The sequence below is a fragment of the Mytilus trossulus genome, chromosome 11 (assembly GCF_036588685.1).
Source record: "Mytilus trossulus isolate FHL-02 chromosome 11, PNRI_Mtr1.1.1.hap1, whole genome shotgun sequence".
Taxonomy (NCBI): domain Eukaryota; kingdom Metazoa; phylum Mollusca; class Bivalvia; order Mytilida; family Mytilidae; genus Mytilus; species Mytilus trossulus.
Window position 1 is genome coordinate 37,319,238 of NC_086383.1, and position 6,000 is coordinate 37,325,237.

Genomic DNA, 6,000 nt, shown 5'->3' on the forward strand with positions numbered 1-6,000 from the left:
CATCTTCGTCAAGCAAACATAAGTCCACACATCGTGTTTTTGTTGGTGAAAAAAGTAAAGTGTTCTTTTTTTCAGTTCATTAGTAGCAAGTTAAAGTTAATTAAGGAAAGTATCTATTATTAATATGCCATGAAATACATGGAATAGTTGTTAAAAAGAAAGAAAATAGACAACACATATTACCCCTTTGAAGATTATAAACCTTACTATTTGCTCATCTAAGTTGATTGATTACGAACAAAGAGAACTGAAGATTAACATAATATTTGAAGCAGACATGTATCACATGTCTTCATCAAGCAAACATATCGCCAAAAATCGTCATTCGTTAATACACAACACATATGTTGCTGTTCAAGTCTTCAATTCAAGCCAACACAAACATTAATTGCCTCATACTTTTTGTAATTGCATACCATAATTGTTTGAATATAAAAAAGACAATGTGGTATGATTGCCAATTAGACAACTGTCCACAAGACACCAAAATGACACAAACATTACCAACTATAGGTCACCATACGGCCTTCAAAAATTAGCACAACCCATACCGCATAGTTTATAGCTATAAAAGGCCCCGATATGACAAGGTAAAATTCATAAAAAAATATGAATATGCTAATGTTACAATTTTTTTTTCAGGGGGTAAGTAGAAAGATTAAGTTCGATAATGGAAGTATCTATAATTAAAATTACAGGCAATACAGATAGCGGTTGAATAAGGAAACTACTTTCCCCTTCAAATATTACCGTAATTATTATTTACTCTTTTGCAGTTGCCGACGGACAAAACGAAACAGAAAATTTACACAAGTATTGAAGTATAAAACCACGTTGTTCAAGCATACATAAAACATCATCTATGATGTTTATAGAATATGACTCAGTTTGGGTTTCCTTACTCGAAAAGCTGTTCAAGTCTTCAAAGCAACAACTATTACTACCTCGCTGAAACACATAACATTTGATTATCCTTATCATACATCAATATTACTATTTCAAAATAACATATAATATAATAAAATATAATATGGCTATATTATTATATGTTAAACTTAAATTGATAGACAATGGTTATACAATTTTGTACAGTAAAATACAGAAATGAGTTTCCTCGTTTTCTCCTTATGCGTGCATTACCACAAAATGTACGTCGTTGCAGGAACTACATACCTTTAGGCATGTTTACACATTGTAGAGTCGTCACTAGCATTTTGTCCGTAAATACATTTGTTTTTTTTCTGAATGAAGATAATGTTTAACCGTATATATTAACCTTTCTTAATTGTATTGTCGTTACTCTAACCAAAATACGGATTAATTATATACTAATTCATGCACTTAAAATAGTTGGGCCTTTTTATTCGTGGTATTCTGATGACCTGGCATATGGAAAAATTCAAACAGCTCTTTCTTATATATACACATGGAAAAAAGTATTGCAACGTCTTGATTTTTTAAAACTTGAAAAATCAGCCTATTATTTGGGATTTAATATGATAAAATATCTGTAAAATAATATTGAAACCTAGTTTATCATGTTTATGATAACATTGGCATTTAAAAGAACACAAAATGTTTGAAAAAAAATGAATTATCTAACCACAATTTTAATAACAAAATGAAGTGTTTTTTGTACAACAAAATGCATTTCACAACTTTTACTTTAGTCGAACTTTACAATGTCTGACATTTCAAAATAAGTCTTAAGATGATTGTTCACATCATGGTTGATCGTTCTATGCCAAAGAATTAGTACTTTGTGCGCAGCCTCAATTCAAACGGATAACCGCTAATTGAAGTATTCTGATTCCTGCCATAAATCGACTAATCTGTTGTTAAGGTAGAAATAACAATTTCTGATGAGGGGCATTGTTTAACTCATGACGTGTTTGAACTTGGGGGTGTCCTTCCAAGCACTTTACGTCCAATAGTGTCCCATAAATGCTCGATATGTTTCAAATCCGGGCTACGATCGGTCCAAGAAAGATGAACTGAATTCTTCCACGATGCTAATTTCCAAATTTGACGAGCTCCGCACTCCATTGGATACGGAAAACTTTGTGTCTGTTCGTAAGCAATGGTCCCCGAAATGGTCTGATCGCACGATAACCATTATCAATGAGTCGATTCTGAGCAGTTCGCGGTAAAAGCTTATGAATGCCCACCACTTTCTTTTTTAAAATGGAATTGTATATAATGGGTTTCCTTCTGACCAACATTGATTATGCTTGATTTTCCCTAGCAGATGGTATAGGGGGTCTTTTTGATCTCGGATGGTCTTAAAAACTGTTTATTGCCTGATTTTAATTCTCAAAACAACGTAAAGTGGGATGGTGATGATCAAAAATACGTGCGGTTGTCACAGCGACATTCCTGCTTCACTCATGCTGATTATCTGCCTTATTTCTGCAGTTAAGACTTGTGGAGGACCCATTACAAGGTGTTGATCACATAACTTTATAAACTTGGTTATTTAAAATATTGAAAACAATGCAGATAAAAACATCTGTTTTGCTGTTAATGGGTACAGTAGCTACATGTGCAGATACGAACTTATCGAGTCAATATTTATTGGTTAAACTCAGGTGATGTTTAAATTATGTTTAACTAGTTTTATTTTAACAAATAATATCACAAAGAAATAAAAAGTATTTTTTTTAATTTCAATTTCAATTTGGTGTTACAATACTTTTTTCAATGTATATATATAAAATATATAATGCACATTAGGCAACCAATCAATACTCCACCTCTTATCATATTTATATACAAATTACAATGGGTGGTGTTTTTGATTTTGTAGATTTTTCAGGGCGATAGTGTTTATCCAACAACTGGATCTGCGCTCGCGCAGTTATCATCATAAAATCAATTTGTTGCTTTTATGCTGTGGTTTAAGTTTTAATATTAATTTGTGATGAACCTGTTGTTTTGTCTGCTTACGTGTACAAGGTATAATATATTAATATGAAAAGGTTTATTGCATATTATTTCAAAACTTGCAATTACTGGATCAACACGCTCACGCAATACGTAGTTGCTGGCCGGTACGCAAATTGATTATTATAGACGACAGCGAATATGTAAACTCAATTTCGTCCTCTTCACCGCGACAACATCCTTCCACATCAAAGGCTTAGTTTGAACAAAGCAATTGGGCCGCACATGTGCTTACCATTCCGGACTTTAACATTAACCAAAAGTTATTATTGGGGTTGGTGTCGTTGAAATATGTGGTACCTATGTTGTGTGAGTGCTCTGTTGTTGGTTTGTTTTGTCATATTCTGTTTCCCATTATATAGTTAGTTTGACTTATGCAGTAAACCACCTTTTCGGTATCTGTCTCCCTTCTGTTATGTAAAAATGCTATGTGATCTGTACATTTTATACCTAGCAAATGAATAACACAAAAAGACATACATTGTTTAAGGACAATGGATGCTACTGAGACATGATATACTATGGTGTTATTGAAAGCTATATAGATCGATCTTTTGAAAAAAAGGAATGTTTCAATGCAATCTATTTACCACGCTTAGCCTTTAAATTATGCAAAATAACGGCTAGGTACTGTGAAGCGTATGTCTAGGTTTAACCAGGAATATCAGTTCAATGTGGTTTTGTTGATTTTTGTTTGTCTGGTTGTCATTATGTAGTGATTCCATTCTAAAAAGTAAGCTACTATATATTTATCGAGAACAAAAACATGTTTTCGCTTTTACCTGCCTTACTTTTCCTAGTATTTTAAAAAACTACACATAAATGATAAAAGCCAATTGATTATACTGTTTTAAAGTTGGATTACACTTATTATAAATAAACAAGTAAGCAACATGGGATAAAGTTGATTATTTCAATTTCAAACTGATATCATTTGTAATATAGACAGTTAACCGGACATCAGTAAATGTAGAATTGTGTACGTATGCACACATTATAGTGTATACACTTTAAATAAATATCAGCAGATTACATTAGTTGTTAATCAAGACAACGAACAATACATTTATTGAAAGAAGCTGTGGTATGATTGCCAATGATACAACTCTCCACAAGAGACCAAAATGACACAGAAAATAACAACTATAGGTTACCGTAAGGCCATCATCAAGGAGCAAAACCCATACCGTGACAAACATTAATTTATATCATCGAGAGGCTTCATTATTCGATTATAATAAAACGTGATAAAAATGTTCAGCAGATGTTTAAAGAGTTATATCATGTATATCCATATGGTCCACTTTAAATAAATCTTATAAAGTTACAAATGATTTAAAAATTCGTGTTTATTGGTAGTACTGCTTATAACAATGCTATAAATTCATGAAGGATAAGAAAGAGTAAACACGTTTTTTTCTTAACAAACACAAGTACGAAATAGACAGACTGAAAAAAAAAATGATTTTGCCTTTGTCGTCACAGAAACTCTAATTTAAACCGCCTTTACTACGTTTGGCTTCCCAGTATGTGTACAACTAGTAGAAAAACTCTTCCCTATTTCGATTGTTCAAGTCGCAATCATTAAAATCCTAATGTTTGCATTAGCACACGTACAGTTTTCGTGGTTGCAGGTAACATGGATCTGTGGGTATGCTTAAAAGTTCTAAAATCATCAATTATTATTTTCTATAAATACAGTGTTTTTTTCTGAATTAAAATCAAATTACATAGTATTATGTACTTATGAATGCAATTGATATGATTGTTCTTACTGTAGTTTGTAAAACTTAAACAGTTCTTACAAATATTGACATTTTCAATGATGTTTATAACAAGACTGGATGATTTAATGCAGAACACTTACACAGCCCACGTTAAATATACGGATTCATCCAACACTCCATTATTCCGTCATATTTACATAGAAGAGACGATGGGGACGGTATCTGATTCGTTGATTTTCTAGAAAAACAAAAGTCATACAACAACTAGATCTGCATACGTGTTTGCAGTTGTCATCAAACCATGACATTGTTGCTATTTTTGCAGTGGTCTAACTACTAATATTGATTTATGATGAACCTGAACTATTTTAGGAATAGTGATAAAACATTGTTCTCTTATCATTCCTCGCTCAAAAAGTTTAACCTAGCTTTAATGGAATCAACAAATACAAAATTGGCCAAAAATATAGGTTGAACTATCGCATGCTTTTGCACCCTACATTCAAAGAATTACATAAATCTGATTTTAGTACTTGTTAACTACATGGAAATGCAAACTTATTTCTCATTTTATAAAACAACATTAACAACAGATACATATTTCGATGTGGGAAAAACCTGATGTCTGGTCACATTGTGATAACAATAACAACGAAGATGCAGACAAAATATGGTGGATTCACATATCCGTAGCAAGGAATTTCCTTTCTTCATACATTATATAAAACCAAGATAGTTATTGATTTCCAAAACGACCACTACGATTATATAAGGAAGAGGAAAGCAACTACATAGCTTACTGTACACACCTAAAATACCAAAAATTATTCAGCACAGCAAGCTATACACTTCTCATTTTCGGTGAAAATAACATGCTTAAAGATTGTACTGGATGTTAATTTCAAAAAGTGGAAATTCAAAAATGATATCGCCTGAAAAGATCCAACGTTATAAAACCAATTATCAATATGTGTGTTGCAAATCAGAATGGATACATGTATAAAGTTTATTAGAAACTGACATAACCCCAAAAGGAACACGACTCTAGTGACTGGACAATCTATATAATATGCTGTGATCTACACGAGTTGAACAAATCTTGTTGAAATTAAAATGCAAACTATTCAGATTACTCAGTCAAAAACATGCGACTGAGTGGGCAGAGCCTATTAATATTCTTGGATTTTAGATGTGCAAATACTCTACTGCTGCCTACCAAACATTTATTGTTTTAAACCAAGTGTTGTTTTCTTTTATCTGACAAAATCAACATTGACACATTGCTGAAGTCACAAATGTGGTCTATTTGTTTCATTCGCACTCCCATTTA